This window comes from Euprymna scolopes, chromosome 5 (genome assembly GCF_053919585.1).
Source record: "Euprymna scolopes isolate OS-2025 chromosome 5, ASM5391958v1, whole genome shotgun sequence".
Classification (NCBI taxonomy): domain Eukaryota; kingdom Metazoa; phylum Mollusca; class Cephalopoda; order Sepiida; family Sepiolidae; genus Euprymna; species Euprymna scolopes.
Window position 1 is genome coordinate 113854060 of NC_136486.1, and position 23097 is coordinate 113877156.

The 23097-nt window shown below is 32.2% G+C and overlaps 1 protein-coding gene across 24 annotated transcripts in view; it reads left to right on the plus strand.

Annotated features, from left to right (window-relative positions):
• Positions 1–22576, plus strand: part of LOC145276958 (casein kinase I-like) — a 464141-nt gene extending 441565 nt beyond the window's left edge. For 18 of the 24 annotated variants that reach the window (XR_013868063.1, XM_080128484.1, XM_080128477.1 and 15 more), the window contains one exon: positions 22178–22326. The gene's annotated coding sequence lies outside the window, so the exon portion shown is untranslated. Of the gene's footprint in view, positions 1–22177 lie in introns of all 24 variants that reach the window. The other 6 variants (XR_013868064.1, XM_080128500.1, XM_080128498.1 and 3 more) reach the window with 1 other exon arrangement.
• The last annotated feature ends 521 nt before the right edge of the window (positions 22577–23097 follow it).

Sequence of the window (23097 nt, forward strand, 5' to 3'; positions counted from 1 at the left end):
GTTTTGGACTCAAATCAAGTTATTAAGTTATATCCATGTCCAAGGAACCTATATCTAAAATTTCAAGTGTTTAGACCCACAATTGGCGGAGGAGTTTGGTAGAATTCTCAAAGGTCAAATCGGTTAACTTTGACCCCTTGCTCGGGTGTTTGGAGGTGTATGCTGTACAAAAAAAGCAAAAAAAAACAAAAAAAAATGGGTAATTTTTTAAAACTTTGACCCCTATTATGACCCCTTAAAATTTATTGTTTCGGGCTCAAATCACTTTATTAAGTTAGATCCATGTTCAAGGAACCTATATCTAAAATTTCAAGTGTCTAGACCCCAAATTGTCAGGAGTTTGGTAGAGTTCTTAAAGGTCAAATCGTTGAAATTTGACCACTTAACAGCCAAATTTCTGGCTGACACCCGTCACATCGATTTTCCCAAATCTCAGTACCCGGTATTTCAAATTTCGAGTCTATAGACTAAAAATTGACAGTTATTGCATAGGGAAATGTACACAGACAGACAGACACACAGACAGACAGACACGTTCACTTTTATAGATATATAGATATATATTTGAAAATGGATGATATATATATATATATATATATATATATTTGAAAATGGATGATATATACATATATATATATACACTTGTGCCCGATATTATTCATACCCCTCGGATCTTTGAGCTTTCTATAAGAATATTGCTCAAACCAGAAGGTAGACAATATTAAAGGGATTTCAAACAATAAATCAAGCATAAGCATTTAATTTAAACTCAACAAATAAATAAATTATGCAAGTTTGAAACATTATACAAAGAAAAACAATAATGGCACTAGTTCAAAATTATTCATACCTCTCTTACTACTAGTCTATAGCATGCCCTTTATTCTTAATAACTGACTGTAACCGTTTTGGATATTTATCAACAAGGTTTTTACAAGAATCAACACTGATTTTTGACCATTCTTCAATGCAGTAGTTCTCCAAATCCCTCAAATTTCTAGGTTTCCGCTTTTTAACCTCAGTTTTCAATATGTGCAAGAGGTTTTCGATAGGGTTCAGGTCGGGACTCTGGCTAGGCCATTTCAAAACATTAATTTGATTATCCTCAAACCATTTCTTGACTATTTTGGCAGTATGTTTTGGATCATTATCCTGTTGAAGGACCCAGTTTGGTCCTAAATAAAGCTTCTCCGCATCCTGTCTAATGTTTTTCTGGAGTATCTCCAAATATTGCTCCTTCTTCATGGTTCCATCTATCTTGACGAAACTACCTGGACCACTAGCCGAAAAGGACCCCCAAAACATTAGCCTACCACCACCATGTTTCACCGTGGGTATGGTGTTCTTTGGGTTGTAAGCTTCTCCTTTCTTCCTCCAAACGTAAGAAGCATCCATATGGCCAAACAATTCAATTGTTTCGTCAGTCCACAAAATAGTTGAGAAAACGGACTTTGGAGAATTCACATGGGTCCTAGCAAACTTTATACGTGCTGCAAGGTGTTTTCCGGTGTGCAATGGAGTCCTTCTTGGTCTTCTTCCTTTCAGACCATTTTCATGCACAGTCCTTTGCAATGTTTGCCTTGATATTTTTATGCCAGAAGACTCCAGATTTTCTAAAATGTCCTTAGTAGTGGTGGTTGGATTTGCATTAACACTTCTTACAATATTCTTGGTGGCTCTAGCAGACAGTTTCCTTTTCCTTCCTCTACCAATCAAGTTGTTTGTTGTGTGGTGGCTCTGGAATTTTTTGATGATGCTCTGTACTGTTGCTGTAGGGACCTCAAATTTCTTGGAAATTGACTTGTAACCTAAACCATCCTTATGTGAATTCACAATTTTAGTCCTAAGATCATTACTAAGCTCTTTTTTCTTCCCCATTCTAATAATTGTTATTCTTTTATTGGTTTTCAGTTGATATCATTTTAATTTCTGAAAAATGCAAAAAACGAAATGAAACTAATCAAAGGTTGTATAAAAGCATTCAAAACAGGAATCAAACAGGAAACAAACAGTCAGAAACTCGATTAATACTGAAAAAATAAGGGGGTATGATTATTTTTGAACATTGCAGATTTTATAAATAGCTGTATATTTCTTTTATTACAAGTATCCCGAGATTTTAAAATTACGAAAATGATCAGAAGAGGTCTATTAAGAATATGTATCAATATGGACGTAAACAATAAATTCTTACAAAGTTACACATAATAAACTCAATTTTCAAGGGGGGGTATGAATAATATCGGGCACAAGTGTATATATATATTTGAAAATGGATGATATATACATATATATATATATATATATATATTTGAAAATGGATGATATATACATATATATATATATATTTGAAAATGGATGATATATACATATATATATATATATTTGAAAATGGATGATATATACATATATATATATTTGAAAATGGATGATATATACATATATATATATATATATATTTGAAAATGGATGATATATACATATATATATATATATTTGAAAATGGATGATATATATATTTGAAAATGGATGATATATATATATATATATATATACTTGTTTATTGTTATATAAACATGCTCACATCCCGCTGCTACAAATAGCCACTTGTTTCAATCAAACAACAGATATCATCAGGCAGCGACTTGACTATTCAAAAGTTCAATGAATAATTTTTTTTTTTTATTGAGCACTATCTAACAACCTCGTTGAATTCATTAGTCCATTACTTTTGAATATAAAAAAACCCGAGTGTATATATATATATATTTGAAAATGGATGATGTTATAAAGGGTGAATGAGGTGGCTAAGGCCGTGAACTGAAAACGTTGGTTAGCCCAGTTTGTTCCATAGAAACACTTTTCTCGAACCCACACTTAACCTTGTGCCTAATCTCCTGTCTGCTAGTAAGTGTTTAACTAGGCTTTTGAGGATGACTCAAAATCTTCCATTTTAATTAGCTGCTGCACCAAACTTTAGGGAAGGGCAAAACTCCTTGTCTAGAATTGCTCCATTTACCTTTGATCCTCACCTTATATTGCTGAGTGTTTAGCAAGAGGAAAGTACTATTTCTTAAGTCTCTGGTATGTATGACTCTGCTGAGTATTAAACCCTATCTTCCGACTCAATAAGTAAAGTCTTACAATTATACCAAATGGACTCATAATATTAGTTCACACATTTCTATAAAAGACTGTTGGTCTGTCATATTCAAGTTTGTAACAGTATTTTCATTGTTAAGTGCATAGATTGTCCTTCTTTCCACCTCTTTCTCTATTCTGAGACAATCATAGATTATAAATGAATATAAAGTATGCAAATTTACTTTGGAAGTCAATTTCATAAAGTGGTCCAACAAATGCCAACATCTAAAATGGGCATTCTGCCCCACCTAGAATGGGCAAAGAAAATATGTGAAAATACCAAATTTACTATCTCCAGGGTTTTTTTTTTCTTTTCTTTTTTTTTTTTTTTTTTTTTTTTTTTTTTTTTTAGAAATAATTTAACAACAATCTGTACAAATATGGCAAATTAATTTAAAGCTGAAATAATAGATATTGTTCATTTATCCATTAGGCACACTATTAGAAATCCTTTTTACCATATGATAATTTGAGCATAAACTTATATAAGTGGTGAGTGCAACAACTCAAAAAATCTGTGCTGAAAGAAATTGTCCATGGCAATCCAAAAACCTGACAAAATATGAAGTAGCAAAAAAAAAAAAAAAAAAGAAAATGATAATAGCAGCATCTGCAAAACTGTTTTAATTTTGTGCCAACATCATGTGAAAGATAAGTGTTAGATTTAGTGTACTCGTAGCACTCCAATTCACTCTAGCCGTTGACGGGAACTGATTTAGATTAGCACTGTATACGATATTACCTTGTGACCTCAACATTGCAAATGTAAACAAAACATTTATTTTCATATATATTCATATTTCTTTGAACGGAATAAACTAAATGTACGGTTTCAATTTGATGAATCCGCACAATACATAACTATTTTCATACAAATTAAAAATGTGAAAACGAAATTTAAAGGAATGTTTGGAAATAAGCGCTATTCTTTTTTTTTTTTTTTTTTTTTTTTTTTTTTTTTTTTTTATACAAAAGTTAAGTTTTTTGTTTTTAACTAATCCTTGTTTAGTATTTTATGACCAAAATTAAAAAATTTTTTTGATAAAAACAGAATATGGAAATTGTAGATTTTGTTTATAAACTTATTTGCAGTTTGAGTTTATTTATTTATTTTTTTGGGGGGGAGGGATACATTCATTACTAACAGGAAAAGAACATACGTTAAATATACGTATTTGCACAATGTGTATTCAATCATCATAAAATAGCACTACAGTAAGCATTACAGCATTAAAAATTAGCAACAAAATACAGTACAGTATAGAATACACATGTATGTAATCAAATAACATTATGAATAACACAGTAAGGCGGGGCAAATACCACAACCAGGGTCTGAAAAAACATTGTATTCCACATCGTAACCTAAAAACCCCGTATCCTAGGGCCACCATATCTTGGGGTTCTACTGCACATTGTTTCTAAATTAATTTGTATGTCATATTATAATGGGATGAAAAAGGATTTATGTTCGTGCTGTTAATTTTTAACTATTCATTTTTATATTAAATCTATAAATATATAGTTTTTTTGTTTTTAAGAAATGTGAATTGTTTTGGATTTTTGAAATTAAAAATATTATTGAGAATTTGTTTATATTTAGAAAGGTGTGGAGCTTGATTCACACCATATAGTGTTATGCTAAACATGTTCCTTTTATCTGTCAGCTAAATTGAACTGCTGAAAAGACAATTCATTCAAAGTTTTTTATATTTACTTTGATATGATACACAAAATAAAAAGACACATTAACGACAAAGATTCTTTCCTTCTTGGTCTTTCCTGAGGCTGAGAAACTAGTCTCTGAATGGCACTGTTTTAGAAGACACGTTATTCATATACCTCTAATATACTGTTGTTCCATCTGGGCAGTGCACAGAGCTGATAGATCGTTTAGTTGGGGTTGTTTAATCTAATTTGTGGTTCTCTGGGGATGTCGAGAAATTTCAGTATCAACTAAGAGGTGTGTCTATCAATCTATTATCCTGTAGATCCTCCTATGTAGCTTTAAGACATGGCCAATGAGGGTGGTCAATCGGTAGAAATTGGAAGTCTTTGACACTGTTGCCATTCTACATTGCTGGCAAGACAACTATGTACCAACCACTGTTTTCCACTAACATGTCTATCTGAAGTCTGAAATGCAGTGAGCTCTTTGATATTTCAGATATGAAGCAAGAGGGAACTAATTTACGATGTAATCTTCTCTACATCTCTGCTTGAGTGGCGTACGTGTATCAGTGGGCAACAATCTTCAAAGAAGTCTGATCTCACAAGTGGTTTGCTTTTAACGATGGAATAATGATTTATTAACCATCTTATTTGGCCTTGATCAGGAATGCTGCACATGGGCCACGATGGTTTGGAATGTGGTGCAGGCCAGAGAAGAAGGTGACTTTATTTGACCAAGGTGAATGCTGTAAGAATAATATCTGCAACATTTCTAAATATGTACAATACTATAGTGCCATAGTTTAATTTATTTTTTATTTATCTATATTTTTTTTAGATAATTTTCTTTTTGAGAAAAATAAACTTTTCATTTATTATTGAAAGTTATGCATATGGTCTCTCGTAGTTAAAATAGTTGAGCTAATTAAAAAAAAAAACTAAAAAAAATTGTTTGATTAGTTTTTAATTATAGTAGTGTGTCTCTCCTGTTGAATCAGATCTCATGCAGCTTGCTTCTTGAAAAAAAAAAGGTACTACCAAGGCTTGAGAATCTATTCTATCCTCTTATTTCACTCCCAGCTGGGAGAAGTAAAAGTTGTTTCCTATCTTTCTTCCAAAGGAATTAATGAAAACAACTTCATAGTCCTAACGGAACTTGAACACAGAATGTACAGCCTGCAGTTTTCACTTGTAGCAGATTACACAATTTACACACAAAGAAACCTGCATATTCAAGTTATGATTAATATCAACTGGTTCTTCTGGACATCAACATCTGATGTTTGGAGACCGGAAACTCCCAATGAAATCATGTGTACAGCACCTGGTGTAGTTATTCAATGTATTTTACAAACCAGAATAGACTTTGAAAAATTTTTTTTTCATTTTCTTGTATTAAAATAATGCCAATTATTTTATTTTAAATATATCTTACCTATAAAGAAAAATCAATCGTTCCAGAAGTTAGACCTAAATAGTATTACATTTGAAAAAGTCAAGATTATATTCTGCCTAGCCAGTAAAATATGAAAATTCCTGGTCTTTTTTTTTTTTTAAATTAATTCCAATCAATTTAATTAATTACATACTATATCCAACCTGATTATTCTTCCAGTGATAAGAATTTAGAAGGATTAAGCATTGTCATTAAATAATAAATAGGCCATTCTATTTTTAAATTGCTGGACAAACTTTGATGGTGCCAGTGTTGACCAGCATAAAACTCTTTCAACTTTGTAAGGGGTTTACAATTCATATACAGAACAAAAAAAAATTCAGTTTGTACTGAAGCAGAAGTAGGTTTTTTTTATGTTTATTTTAAGGAAAAAACTCTTTTGAAAAGAAAATGTGACAAAGGGAAAATGTGCAAAGACGAACATATTTTATGTATAACCATGTGATTATTATTATTATTATATTGTTTGCAAAACGAGCAAAAAAACTTAAATATGGAATGATTGCATGATAGGAAATGGCAATAGTTGGTAAAGTAGGCTTCATTCAATTTTCTTGTAATAAAAAATTGTATTTTGAAAATCACTTTAACATTTATTTCATCTGGTATAATATATATATGTATATATATATAACAGCAATCAATTTTATAGAAATTAAAAAATATTTCAAATTATGATTAGAAACAAATTTACTTTTAATCAGAAGATATAGTCTTTTGAAAAAAAAAAAAAAAAAAAAAAACAAGCTTGTGGGTGCTGAAAAATATGATGTTGGTTGGTTGGTTTTACGCCATATCAACCTTATTGGTCATTTAATGCCAAAGTCTTTTGTTTTTGTCAATTTTGGTTATATAGCTATATAAATTATAAGTTTTATGCATCCAGGTATCTGGTGTTTAGTGTCTATATTAATTAAGATACTTTTTTTATTTATTTATTTTAATTTTCAACTTTTTTCATATTTGAGGAGGGTACTTGGGTCTATATGAGTGAATATGTCCTTTAAAAAATTTTTTATTATATAGATTTAGGCAGCTTATTTTCAGGTCCTAGTTTTTCTCTTCTAATGGGGGTTTATCTGTTTCTACATATAAGCTTTCCATTTAGGAGGTACGGAAGGCTCCTAGAGCCAATCTTAGCCCTTGGTGATGTATTGTCTAATTTCCTTTATGTAAGACTTTCTTGCAGATCCATAAATATGGCATCCATAATCCAGCTTTGATCTGACAAGGGATCTGTATAATTTAATGGATCAAGTAAAGATTAGATACCCCGTAGCAGATGACAAAAATAGGCGAACAATTCAAGGGGCACCGGTTTTCGACCTTGACATTGTTGTTAGTTGTTTCTAAACTTGTAAACAGGTCAAATAGCAGACATATTCGAATGTTCGCGAGCAAGATTTTTAAAAAATATATTTACAAAACTTTTAAAGATTTAAAAGAAAAAATATATACTTACAAAATATTTTCTTTAATATTAAATATTTACAAAACTTTTAAGGATTAAAAAATACAAACTTTTTTCTATTTACACAAAACTTTTTAATATAAGTAATAAAACGAACGTATTTAAACAAAATATATTTAAATAAATGGGTGTCTTTCTGAGTACATTCTTTTTATATATATTTACAGAACTTTCAAGGAAACTATTAATAATAATAATATAAATAATAGTAAATTTTTACGACGTGCCTCAGCATATTATAAACACTCCAACCTCCCTCTGTTAAGAACGGCTTTTGGAATAAACACCCCCAACCTCAAGAGCCATTGGGGAGGTTGGGAGGTGTTTATTCCGAAAGCCGTTCTTAACAGGGGGTGGTTGGGGCGTTTATACTATGCTGGGGCAGGTCGTAAAATAATACCAAATAAATAAACCGAGGTTATAACTGAGAATTTCGGATGATGTCAATTAAAAAATACATAATTTAAAAAAAAATTGAAATAAATTTATTATAACCAAACTTTTTATGGCAGAAACAAATATAAAATAACTGACTTGTTCGGATTTTTTCAACCAAGATTTTTATGTACAGTATGTGTGTTTATATCTTCGTGCGTTTTTAATACAATTCAATATTTATTTAAAGTGCGATGTATGTAGGTGGTCAGTGAAGGAGAAATCCTTCTAAACTGAGGCAATTTTTATGCATAATAAAATCACAAGTATAAACAATCGAGATTTTAAAAAATATATTTTATTCACATATCTTTTATAACTTTTATTTTTATAAAGATGAAGTGTAGTATCACAAGATACAAATCTTTTAATAATTATTTTTATTTAAAAACAAAAACAAAAAAAAACTTACTATTTGCTTACTTCTCCATAAAGACAAATTAAGTGCAAGTAAGTTTAGCGTCCGAAAATTTCAGTTTCTAATGTTTTGCAATTAATATAGGTCATTCATTTTATTTTTTTAATTTTTATTATAATTATAATTAATATTATTAGTTTTATTAAAGTTCTGTAAATATATTTAAAAAACGCACTCAGAAAGACACCCATTTGTTTGAATATATTTTGTTACATTTACGTTCGTTTTGTTACTTACATAAAAAGTTTTGTGTAAATAGAAAATGTTTTTTTTAATCCTTAAAAGTTTTGTAAATATTTAATATTAAAATATTTTGTAAATATATACTTTCTTTTAAATCTTTAAAAGTTTTGTAAATATATTTTTAAAAAATCTTGCTCACGAACATTCGGATATGTCTGCTATTTGACCTGTTTAGAAACAACTAACGGCAATGTCAAGGTCGAAAACCGGTGCCCCTTGAATTGTTCGCCTATTTTTGTCGTCTGCTATGGGATATATCTTTACTTGATCTAATTTAATTATTAGGTCTTTGTCTGCATCCATAGATCAACTATAGGTATAATTTCATTGTCCAGTTTCATTATTGGGTCATGGTGCATTTTCCTGATTTGGCAGAAATGGATGGCTTTTGTTTTTTCTTTTGAAAATTTAAACCCATTTTCTGTTGTCCATTCGTTTATTTTGTTCAGACAAGAGTTATGAATGGCGATCTATAACAGATCAGGAAATCATCCACATGGAGAGCACATTCTTTTCCTACATTTATATTTTTAACAATGTTATTTATTTTGATGCTAAAAAGGGTGACAACCAGCATACTTCCTTGTGGTATCTCTGTTGTTTTTTTATTAATAGATAAGGTATCACCCAGTCGTACATTAAATTGTCTATTATTGTATTTAGAAAGTTTGTGATAAAAATTGGCATTCTGCCTTTTAATCCTAGCTCCTGTAAATCTTTTATTATGCCATGCCTCCATGCTGTGTCAGTCTTTTTTTATATTAAAAAAGGCTGCTGTAAGATGTTTTTTCTTGATAAAGGCTTCTCTGAAGGTTTCTAGCTGAATCAGGTGATCCATGGGACTTCTTTTGTCCCTTAATTAATCCTGACTGATAATCTGTAATCAGATTATTTGTCTCAAGGTACCATACTAGTCTGTGGTTAATCATTCTTTCCATTACTTTGGAAATACAGCTAGTGAGTGCTATAGGTTAGTAATTCATGAGATTTGTAGAGTCTTTTGATAATTTAGGTATGGGGATCACGGTGTGGTCTGCCTTCATATTTCAGGGATGTTGCCACTTTCCCAAATATCATTGAATGTTTGCAGTAGGTAGTATGTAGATGTATCAGAAAGTTGTTTTATAAATTGATAGTGAATTTGGTTAGGGCCGACAGCTTAGTCATGAGCTTTGCTTAGGGATATTTTCAATTCATTTTTAGAGAATGGCTGGTTGTATTTTTTTGTAAAATTTCTTCTGAAACTGGAGTTTTACCCTTTTTATTTTTTCCTTAATAATTTGGAATTTTTTGTTCGTGTTTTTTGGAGGAGACATTTTTTGCAAAAGTTTCAGCAAGACAATCTACCATTTCTTTCTTGCTAGTAATTTTTTTTTTTGCTATTTTATGTCAGGTGTTTAGTAGGGTTGTTATTTTAGTAGTGTTATTTTTTCCTGAAATTTTTCAGATCATGTTCCAAACCTTTTTACTTTTTGTATTTATTTTTGATGTATAGATTTTCATGTTGTTCGCTTCGATTCTTTAATGGTTTTGCGAGCTTTAGCTCTACTGTTTTGATATTTATTGAGATTTTCTTTAGTTGGTTCTTTTTTGAATTTTCTTAGTATAGCTCAATGAGTTCTGACCGCTACTTTGCATTTTTCATCAAACCAAAGATTTGTTTTGGGGAGGTAGAGCTTTTTGAAATGCATTCCTCAGCAATATTATAGAGTGTATTGGTAAAATGGTATATTATTTTAATTTGAATTATTTCCTGATAAATTTTAGAATTTCTCCTTATCAGCCTTCTATAGGTTACAGTGAGGTATTTTGTTTTCTGTCATTGGATCATTATTTTCAAGTATAATGGGGAAAGTGATCACTTCCATATGAATCTTCTAGTACATTCTATTTGTAATCTAAAGCAAGTGTTGGATCACACAATGTTAAATCAATTGATGTGAATGTACCAGTTCCTGGGTGTAAATAAGTGTGTATTTTATTATTAAACAGATATAGGTTTTTTGTTATTTATTAGGTTTTCTATAGTTTTGCCCCTTTTGCTTTCTTTTTTTTTTTTTTTCACTTCCCCATATCTCTTTATGGCTGTTTGAATCTCCCATATATGGCTTTGGAAGTTGCTGTATTAGTTTGTTCAAATCTGTCTCTGATGCTTTCATTGGAAGGTATGTATAGCGAGCAAATGTTGATAGTTTTGTGAAGTGTTGCTTTTATTGCAGTTTTGTATTCAGCTGTATTTGACTTTGGGATATGTTTCTAATAAGAATTGATGTACCTCCAGAGGATCTGAGTCCAGTATTGTGTACATGGTTATATTGACTGTAGTTTTTTTTTTATTTTTGTTTTATCATCTGATTTCATAAAGGTTTCTTGGAGACAGACTACTACTGGGAGTAGTTTATCGAGTAGAATGGTGAGTTCATTTAGGTTTGCCTTTAAACCATGACAATTCCACTGGATTATATTATTTGTCATCTTTTTTAATTATTCTGGATATTTGAGGATTCTGTTCCTGAACTTTGAATTTTTTTCTGATTTGTGTTTTTCTTTTGTTTCATGTGAACTAGTTTGGAAGATTTGGTCATTTACAATTATGTTTACAGTGCTGCTTGTTTTATTGATTGATATCGATGGCGGTTGCTTTTTTTTTTTTTTTTATTTTTTTTTTTATATTCCTTCGCTTCTGTTTTCTTTTCTTGAGTGTCCTTGGTGGGATTTTTGTTCTTCAGTTTGATCATCCCAGTCCATATTTCCTAATCCCTCAAACGTGTTTAGTGTGGGGAAGGGTTTCTTATTTATTTCTATTGTTTTCACAGTTTTGTGTCGCTCAGGATGTTCGCATTCTGTGAGGGAGTCTTTTTCATAATTTCTTTCCAAGTGCTTATTGGTCATGTTTAGTTCACTTGGACTGCCCTTAGGTTTTGGTGCATCTTGTGTTAGGGTTGGCACAGTTTGTTTTGGAGACTTTGCTGTATTTTGGAATAATCTTTCGAGTTGAATAGCGGGTGTGAAATAAGTAATATTTTTACTTGTTTGTTCTGGTTGTTTATATGTTTCAATGTTTTTAGTATGGCTCATTTTAATTTCTGTACAAAATCTTGGCAAATATTTGAGTTCAAGTTTTATTATTTTATTAATAAGTTCTTTGTATTTTGTTTCATAGTCATTTGAAATTTGGAGGATTAGCACAACACCAGTGTAGATTTGTCTTCTGATATAATCTTCTACAATTTTTTTGGCTTCTGAGAATAAGATATTTCTCCTGTAACTTCCATAATTTCTTTCTTTTTTTCATATATTACACTCTCTAGAGTAAGTTGGGTATGTTGGCAATTCACACAATTCAATTGTTTGGTACAGTCTTTGCTCTCTTGGTTAGGTTTTTTCTCCCCACATCTTCCATATGTTGGGTTTCCTCTACATTCATCTTGACTGTGCCTAAATTTCAAGCATTTGAAACATCTAAGTGGAGGGGGAGATATATTGTTCCACTGTCTCCATTGTATATCCAATCTTTAATTCTTTGGGTATTATTGAGCTTTTGAAAGTGAGTTCATATATGTTCTTGTTTCAATCTGTTTGCCTTCTTTTTTTTTTTTAATTGTGACTCTTTTTACTTCAATAACTCCTCGGTCTTTTAATGCAGTTTTTATCTCCTCTATTGAGCAAAGGATTAATTTTTGGCTCCTTTTCACCCCTTTTTTTAGCCCTTCATGTGAATATACTTTTATTTCTATTTCGTCAAAGGTTTTCATATCGAGTAATAATTCGATGTCTTTTTTTTCTTTTTCTTTTTTTATTCACTTCTACCAATAAAGTGACATCGCATAGTTTCTTTACTGATTTAGGGTTAATTTTTTGCAATATTATTTTTTGAATTTTGAAAGGAGATAATTTAGTAAGTGGAATCTCCTTCTTTAGTGATTCCAGCATGAAGAATTTTGAGTGGAGTGTCTCATCATCTATTGCTTCATATTTTCTCTTGAATTTTTTAAAGTTATTCATAGGTTTAAAATCATGCCATACTTCTATTCATAGGTTTTTATTTTTTTTGTTATTCATTGTTCATGCTCCCCACCCGCCCAAGAGTCTTAATATTGGGACATGTTGAGGGGGAAACCAATTCGCCTCAATATGTCTGGGCTATATGGATAGGCTACTCAAAAGCATCAAGCCCTTGCAGACCATCAATTGCTTTATCCAAGTATTGACTCACTTTCAGGTGTTTGACTGTTGTCTAGCTTGTGTCTTCCCTTCTGATTGACTCTCTGCCATCACTTTCTACTATATAGTTGAGTAGTTTAATCGTGTATTAGTGATGGATTGGGAGGGGGTAGTTCTGTGTTTTAGTATGAGTTGTATATAGTAGAGCTCGCATGACTAGCCGATGGATCAGATAGGGCCTTTCTAACCTCCCATCAACTCCAAGTAAGGGCCAAAGTTGAGTGTTGCAGTTAATAACCTTTTATTTCCATAGTCATCAGCTGTTCAGCCATCAGGATCCCATCCTCAGACATCACAGCATAACAGGTGGCCTCATTGAGAGGCTTTTACCCTCTGCAGAGGTTCTGATATCGACAGGGTGATAATTATTGTTAGGCTAATCTTCTTTTGTTCTGGCTTATCAACCGAGTTTGGGTTATTCAATGGTGAATCCCGCAATTCTGAAAAAGGTTCTATGCTTCAAGTGGTTTATATCTTTAAATAGTTACTCATTGGTGGAGCCTTGCAAAGGTTATAATGTTATTATTTGGTGCGTTTTGAGTCAGGAAGTTAGTGGGGTAGGAAGAAGAAAAAGAGAGGGGGGGCTGTTGTTTTTGTTTTTCGGCTTTGCAGAACATGGTTGAGTTGTATAAAAGAGAAAGAAAAACAATAACATTTGTGTGTCATGCATTTTAGTCAGGAAATCAGTTTTTCAGAGAGCCTGATCTGGTAGTACCAGTAGGACATCAAAGCACTTATTGAACCATGTTGATGGTTAATAGATATTTTTTGTGAGTTGAACAATGTAAATGCAACCACATTCCTTTGTATCATTACTTTTGTGATTAGCAAATCATGAAACAAATGGCAACAAACTTAATTAGCTTCTCAAATATCAATATGCTTCACAACAACAATAACAAAAAATCAGTCTCTAAATAACAACAATTTTATTTTATGTATTGAGGTTTATATCGATACTGTGGATTTTGTATTGATAGATCCAACCATTTTTCCAAAAACTTTCGCAACAGATATAAATTATTACCGAATATTAGAATAACAAATTTACTTACGTTTCAGTTCGATTGGAAATTTAATTATCAAAATTTACTGTAAGAATTGGTAAGCTCATAAATAAAACAAATATAATGCAAAATTGAAACAGAAATGAAAGTAAAAACTCCCGAACAATGCTATATCAATATATATATATATGTGGCAAAATGTGTGTTAGTATGTGCACATTTTGTGTTTGGGGTGAGGCACTCGATGGGGGGGGGATCACTTTCTTAGAACTTTTTATATACTACCTAGATTATAATATCTTAGATTTACGTAAGGAGGTCGTGTGTATCTTTTATTTGGGCGACTTTTTCGCAGTATTTCTTAGTCTCCGCATGTTTATTTGGCTTTTCTGTAGATAAGGAAAACTGAATCCAAACAGTCATGTACCTGGCACTCGTGCCAGGAGGTTCAGAAAAGCAATCAACTTTGATCAATGCTGCCAAAACCCGTCATATCAGACAATTGTTATTCATTTGGACACTCCCCTTTTTATGGGGAGGTGGTTTTCCCCAACATCTTTGGGGGGAAATGCAGAAACTGGCCTTCAGCCAAGGTAAGTTTCCCCTATCACGTGAGGTTGGACCTCATTAAATTTACCCACCTGTCACTTAACTTTTTAATTGTTAAATTAGAACACTTTTCACTTTCTGTCCAGTCGGGGCCGAGCGGTAAGGTATCAGACTTTTTCACACTTTCTTTTCCACCTTCGCCTCAAGGCTTCGGGTTCAAGCCTACCTGCCTCCCAAAACTTTTTTCTTTTACACCGACAAACACCCGGGCAATGCCGGGCACCCATGCTAGTTGAAAATAAAACTCGGTAACAAGATTTTGAAAGGTTATATTTTTATATTGTGTTTCTAAATAATATTATTTAATCTAGTTATTGAAGACAGGATATATTTTTTTATTCGTTTTTCTCTGAAGATAAGATTAGGATCATGGTTCACTTGGTGCTAAAGCCATCAAGTAAAAAAAAAAAATGGAAAGGCTGAAGTTAGCAATCCTTTATTTGGATATTTTAAACTTTTGTTGACATAGTTCTTGCTTCAATTTACATCTACTTGCTAAAACTTAGAGAACACCTGCTTACCTAATACTGATTTTGTATGATATATATATATATGTGTGTGTGTGTGTAAGGAGATTAACATATATGCTACTAATAGTTTTATTTCTGTCCTGAGGATTTTTTTTTGCTAAGAATTGGTAATGTGTGACCCATGGCCTATAAGAAAGGGGTATCAGGGGGAGGGCTTTTATTCTAGACACTTTCTTTTTTTTACAACTGTATCTATTTGGTGTTGGCCGGGATGCAGTCAAGTTATTTTTTGTACCTTGTTTACACATTTTTAAATTTGAGAGTTATCTCCCATTGTTGATTTTTAGACTTAGGAATAATGTTTTCTCTCTTTTTTTTTTTTTTTTTTTTTGCTTTTATTTATTTATTTATTTTGTAACCAAAGCAAAAAGATTTGTTAGAATCTGTACTGCTGAATGGAAATTATTTTAAACATGTTTAAAATGCATGCCTAAACCTGACATTCTCAGTTTGAAAGATAAAAGATATATCATGAATTAAGAGGGCAGTTTTGGGTGAAACATTTATCAGAAATTTATCTGTATTGTATATTAAGATTAAATGTGTTCTTTACAATTTTTATTTTAAAACATTGAATTGGGAAGATCAGTTAAAAGTAAGATAAGTACAGGAAATAACACACAAATAGTACTCTGTTTTTATTGGCCTTTTGGCTAGGTGTGGGTATCACCTATCTAGCTTAATCCACTGTCAAAATTTTCCCCACTCTTTATCTGTGCCTAAATCAAAACGTAGATTCCATGAACAAAGCTTCTTTCTTAGAACTGCACGCCTGTGGAACTCTGTTCCGTCTGCCTGCTTCCCACCTGGATGTCTTCAAGTCCAACGTAAACAAATTCCTAATGAACCGCCCCCTTAAGTAAACACTTCATTAAATCTCCACACTAACGTACTGTACTTGCAATAACCCTTATCCCTGAGTGGCTTCCGGGCCTTGATAAGTGGTGACCACCGTGTAAAAAAACAAAAAAAAAAAAACAAATCCGTTCTAATGTTTTTGGTGTGGGATCTGTTCTTATACTGTTCTTCATCTTTTCTACCTTTGTTTAATAATGCAGAAATATTTCTAGACTGATGCAATTTTTATTTCTGTCTCAATCCAGAGTTACCTCTCTTTGGTGAGTTTGATTTTCTCTATATCAAAAACCGACCTTGTGTCTAAATCTGCTCTTGTTTGGAAGAAAGTATACGGGAACACATAAGTAATGATTTCAAACTGAATTTACTTTTTATTTGTATTAAAATAAGATTAATGATTTTTAGGCTTGTCTCATAGAATGGTTTAACTATTCTTATGAATAATAATAATAATAATGATTCCTTATTGGTTATGTTTGACTGTTCTGTGACAAGAAAATGCTTGGGAATTATTCAATACTAATACATAATGCCGATTATATTCTTTGATTGGCATTCGTCTGTTTTTCATCATATTAGTGGTAGATTATAAATTAAAGTCATTACTGTTGTCAAAATACATTATCTGAGAAGCCAATAGGTGTAACGCATATCAACCTGTTTCATGCTATTTAATGCTGAAGCAATGCCTACAGCATAATTAAATTCACTATTGAAATCTTTCCAGTGAATCTTTTAACAATGCCAATTGTATTTCAGTTTTAATTGCACAAAAGGATCGAATATGTCACAACAAAAACAAAAAATTGTCTAAAAGAAAGACAAACATAAATCTCCGAGACATTATTCCACTAAGGTAAAACTTCTCAGTAAAAACCACTTGTTCATAACCTCAATATCTTTGTTTCTTTTCCAAATTTTTGTTAGGGGGAGACTTTCTTGTCAGCCAGTTTTGTAATCCCTTTCTTCCCTATTGGACTCTTCAAGAATTTACTTTTGGATAACCTATTTGGTGTCCAACAGATTGAATACTAGTGGTGTTTTTTTTGTTGTTTTTTTTTCCAGGTCTGATTTGTTTTGAAGCGATCCCTTTTTACGGTTATGATTAGCTCTTAAGTGGCTTCATGCACTGGGTATTTATTTGCTCCCCCACCAAGCAAATTAGGCACAAAGCCGATTTTTAATGTGAGGAGTGAAGGGGAAGTGGGGACTAGCTTCCCGGGGAGTAGGGGAGCTGGATAGTGACAATTGGTATCAAGGGTTGCCCCTACATTGACTAAGGTCTTATATGTGGGGGTTTCCCCCACATATGGTCTTTGCTTGCAGTATCTGCCGGAACAGATACTACACTTTGATCCCAGCTGGTTCATGCACGAAGCTGTGCACCTTCCATATATAAAAAAAAACAATATTTAAAAAATACAATAATCAATTTTCTCTGGTGTCGTTAATATTATCACTCCACTCACTGCCTAATTCATTTTTGCCTTGACAGCATTTTCTTTGTTTTATAGACGCTCAAATGTGAAGATACGGGCTTAGATGTAATCATGTGTATGTAAATTGTTGTTCTCAACATCTTATCACCTCACATCTTCATATACAATCATCACTTATTTGGTGAGCTCACTATAAGCCGTTATTTTAGAATTCGAAATTTAATCATGTCAGTGTCATCAATATGCAATGCATGTCGTCATGTGAATTTTTGTGGCTAATAACAAACAAGATTTGCTATTTACCTCCTATGCAACGATAGTCAATTGTTTCCAATTAGTATTATGATATAGGTATATTAGTATGTATAGGTATTATGATATAGGTATATTAGTATGTATAGGTATTATGATATAGGTATATTAGTATGTATAGGTATTATGATATAGGTATATTAGTATGTATAGGTATTATGATATAGGTATATTAGTATGTATATGTAGGGAGATTAGGAAATGTTGATGATCAGCTAAGAGGTTAGTTGTTAGGTGTAGAAAAAAAAAAAAAAAAGAAACTGCAGCATGAACCCTAAAGCAGGTTTAACCAGCTTCCTCCAAAGAAGGAAGTTTCATGGGAGTATTAAATTCAAAAGTGGTACTCAGTCGCTTGTATGTAAGTTGTTAAGTGAGCCAGTGATTCACCTATTTATGTCGCAGTTCAAATATCTTATTACATCTATAAATCACTGGGTGCTTTTTATATGTGTGCATTACCTACTCAACTCTGATTTCAGTATTTCCTATTCAAGCCAACATTTTGTCGTGTCTATTTCAGAAAAAAATATCTGTTTATGTGCTTGCCAATAGTAATAACTTTTCAAATGCAAATAAAATGTTGCTTCATCCTTTGAAGTTTTACAGTTAAAAAAATAATCTATGTTTTTTGATAAAATGGTCTCAAATGTTGAGATAACAAAGCAAATTGCATACTCTCTCTTTCTCTCTCTGAAGAACTTCACCACATGATTAAGAACAGAACTTTTGCCCATGGAGTGGTTTCTCTGTTATGTCAATACATGTGAATTAGCAGTTTATACCAAAGTACTATATAAAGGCATCTTCATGTATTTTTTATTCACAAAGTTTCATCGTCCTCCTATATACAGCGCCTGGTATTCCCAAATGGTACTTACCAGATTCAACGTTGCTTAACTTTGGCGATCTAAGAGGAACAGGTGTGTCATCATGATTATGTTGTAGGTATTGCCTAATGTTGGCATTAAATAGCATAAAAAAAGTTAATATGTGGCATGGCTCTTGGCTTGAGATAGTGTATTTTGACGACAGTAACAACTTTGATTTCAAATCTATCCCAGATATGCTGTAAAACAAACGAGTCAAAGAATCTTTATAATAGGCATTGTGTCTTGGTATTGAATAATTCCCAAGCATTTTGCTATGTCATAGAACAGTCAAACATAACCAATAAGGAATCATTATTATCATTATTATTATTATAATTGAAACATTTGAGTGAGTGCTCAATAGCAAATGATTACAAATACGTAACTTATATTATTAAAATGCATTTAAAAGAGCATTCTTCATTGTCGTGACAAAATTCAGAATTGATTTTGAAATCTAGTATAGGAATGTATTCTTACAGCTCCTTTCTCATGGAAGAGACACTGCTAGTCTCTCTCTACTCTATCGTAGGAGGTGCTCGACTTAACTCCATTCTCTGCTTCCTCATTGTGAAATATTCACAGCAATATCTCATCTGCCACAACAAAGAAAAAAACTTGCCTTTCTATCTATGTGTGCTCAGTGTCAAGCAAGATTTCCACAAAGAGTTCCCATCTGTGAAACACACTGATGAAGGACTGCTTCCCCGCATATTACAACTTGATCATCTTAGCATGTCAAAATCATGAAAAACTCACTTTAAAGATGATAATCAAAGAAAAAATCCCCTCCCCCTTAGTTTTAGAATATTTTCAAGCCATAATTTTATATTTAACAAGTCGAGCTTGGATGATCATTTTACAATTCAAAATCGAATAGAATTCCAATAAAACTTGAAAATTCCAAATAATAAAATATTGTCATCAGGTTTTAGAATAATGGGTACTTGTACTTGTAGTGGCTATCATCCAAGTTCGACTGAGCTGGCTCCCCCCTGAACGCGAACTACATCTTGAACCATCACAGTCCAGTTTTGATGATCTTGGGCCAGGTCGCAGGAAATGGCTAGCCACTCCCAATTTCAGCGCCAGAGATCAACTGGTTATGGGCCTATTAGTACCGCCAGATTGACCTTAATTGTTGTCACCGAGGTCTTCAGCTGCCCAAGATATGTTTGTGCCAACAAGGCAGTGTGGGGGAGAAGGACCTTCCAGATGAGTTCTTCATCTAGTTGATGAGCTGCATATACAAACCACCAGAGACATTGTTGAAGAATGATGGATGGTAGGGGGCATAGGTTTTGACTTTGGCGAGTATAGTAAAGTAAATATTGATATAATAATGATTATAAACTATTGCATGGCCAGATACGAAAATATTGTTAGTTTGAAAAATTACTAAGCAGACCATGTGTCGACATTTTTTGTTTCTTATACATATGTAGTAAATTTTGTCTATCTATTCAATTTTAAAGGTTTTATATTTATCCAATACAGGACGTAAAGTCATGCCTATTATAAAACAATATACTGAGGATTGCTTATGGTTCTCAACTCATGAATTTCTCTTTTTAATGTATTTTGGTGAACTCCCATATTTTATTTTTCACTAGCCTGAGTGTCTGGCGATGCCCGGGTGTTTGGAGGTGTGTGTTGAGCAAAAAGAAAAAGAAAGAAAAGAAAGTGATAGTAGGCAAGCAGGCTTGAACCCATGCTGCAAAATAGGAAAAGAACATGTAAAAAAAAAAAAATGACGTCTTTGCTGTTGCGTCCATCGCACATTCAGAAGTGGCAAAGGTTTAAATTAAGGCTAATGCAATCGAAAAGAGGGGATGACTTTTGAAAATATCGGCAAAAAAAAGCAACCCCTTCCTGTAGAAAAGTGCCCAGTTGAGAGTAAAGGAATTAATGTTTTTAGCCAATGTTTCAACATGTGTCGTCTGAAGGGTCGAACTTAAAAAAAAATACAGATTGCGTGAAAATCCGTCGCTTCTGTCGAAAGTTTTAGGCAGACATACATACATTTAAGCAGACAGGTAAGATCTATATAATAGACTAGCAGGGGTACCCCATGGTGCCCGGGTGTTTGTAGTTGTGTATTTAGCACAACAAAAAAAATGTTTTAGTAGGGAGGGAGGCTCGAATCCATGACGCGAAGGTGGAAAAGAAAGTGACAGAAAACGTTAACTTTTACCACTATGCTACGAAGCCATAGGAAGTAAAAAGCGTTCAAATGTAGCGATGTCAATCAAAAAGTTGACTTGCATAAAGGAACATTGACTGGAGGCTAGTTCTGCTTTCCACCGTTTCATTTGTTTCCCCACGATGTTGTGGAGAAAACCAGCTCCCCACAAGAAGGGAGTGTCCAAATGAATAGCAATTGTCTGATATGAGGGGTTTCCCCTCACATTAATCAAAGCTAATTGCTTTCTGGACGTTCCGACATGAAAGACCAAGAAGCTGACTTCGCTTTCGATTTAGTTTCGCTTTTATATGAAAAACCTGAACAAACACGCGAGAGGAAGGAATAACGCAAAGTTAATAAAAGTCGATTTATTTATTGGGAAAGATTTACTATACAAAAATAACATTTACAAAAAAACATTTACCATTTAAAAAAAAAAAAAAAATTGTCTATTTTGAACATTTTTTTTTTTTTTTTTTTCATGTTTGGACTTATTTATTTATGATTTTTTAAAAATATTCTCCCTAAACCTACAAAAAAATAAAATTGTTTATTTATTTTTCAAATATTTTTTTTTTTGGGGGGGGGGGAACAAACAAACAAAAAAAAACAGCAGAAGCAATTTGTCATCTCTAAATATCACAGATGGCAGAGGTAATTATGCCGTGACGTTTATTTGTTGTGCCTTAAATAAAAAAAGCAAATATAAATAAATAGTAAAACCATTGACATGTCCAAACTAATTTACTTCCTGTGTCCTCTCACAAATATGTCCGTACTCAGGCACCGTGGGTGTGTCTTGTCTATTTTCTAACTTTCAGCTGGACATTCATACTAAAAACCACCTTTTATATAACAGATTTAAGGTCTGGAAACCCTGTAATATTAAGTAGTGGTTAGAAGGGTATTTAATTAGGAGAGTTGTTCTGATCTGCAAAAAAGTGCCCGGCCTGCCCAGTCTGCATTCCCCGGTAAGGGCAACTCAGGCGATTAACAATAACCTTACCCCTTCTCAGTGAGAGAAGGCAAAGCTTGGGAGGCCAGACCTCCTAGAACCGCACAGAACCAGCATTACACCACAATTAACTGGGACCAGGTCATTGCTGGAATGGTCTAATCTCTGTTGATTTGAGAGAGCCGAGGATAAAAATCCCTAGCTGGTTGGCTAGAAGTATTTTTCATAATAGAAATAATCCTAAATATTTTTTTTTTTTTAATTTATTTATTTTTTTTTTTTTTTAAATACAGCAGTAATTTTTATTTTTGTATAATATTTAAAGTTTTATTTATTTTATTTTTTTTTTAGGTATGCTTAAGGACTATTTGCCAAATTAATTTTTGGTGTGAGGAAACCATCCCCTTCCCTGGCTTGCAATGGGAATTTCTAACTTGGGCCTGCTGCTTAACCAACCCTAAACAAGGAAGGTGTTCGTTGTTTTTTTTTTTTGTTTGTTTTTTTAATCTCAATATTCCTTTACACCAGAAGGAAAGTTGTGAAAAAGAAAAAAAAACAAACAAACAAAATCTTAAAAAAACAACAAAGAAAGAAAAACAACAAAATTTATTTACATAACTCCATGCTATTATTATTATTATTATTATATTTGTTTTTTTTCTAACTTCCACGTTGATTTCGGGAAAAGGTTAAGATTTGAATTGGTAAGAAAGCAAAAATAAAAACACTGACATTTACATAAAAAAAAAACAGGAAAAAAAAAAACAAAAAAACAAGAGACATGACACCTCCACTCTCCAAGAGATTTTTTTAAAAAAGAAAACCCATAAACTTAAAGCATCTGTTCAAGTTGAATTTCTGATCCTCTTCGACCACAGAAAAAAAAAGAAAAGAAATTAAAAAAAAAATATACACACACATAAATTTATCCCAAACGACAGCAAAAAATATTTGTATGTATCTTGTTTTTGTTTGTTTATAAAAAAAAAACTTTGTTTCATATTTTTTTCCTAAAACAAATTTGAGAAAACAATAACTAAGCAAAATTATATATATAAAAAAAAGAATAAAATGAACTTGCATGAGGCAACACAAAAATAAATGAAAATGTTATCAACAACAGTTCCCCTCCATAAAAACAAATCCCTAAAAGAAAGGGAGTTGAGGATACCAGATCTTTTCGTCTTTAAATCTTAGTTGAAAACAGATGTGGACTCAAACTTTTATCATTTTATTTTTATTTTTTGTTGTTTTTGCATTTTTTTTTTTTA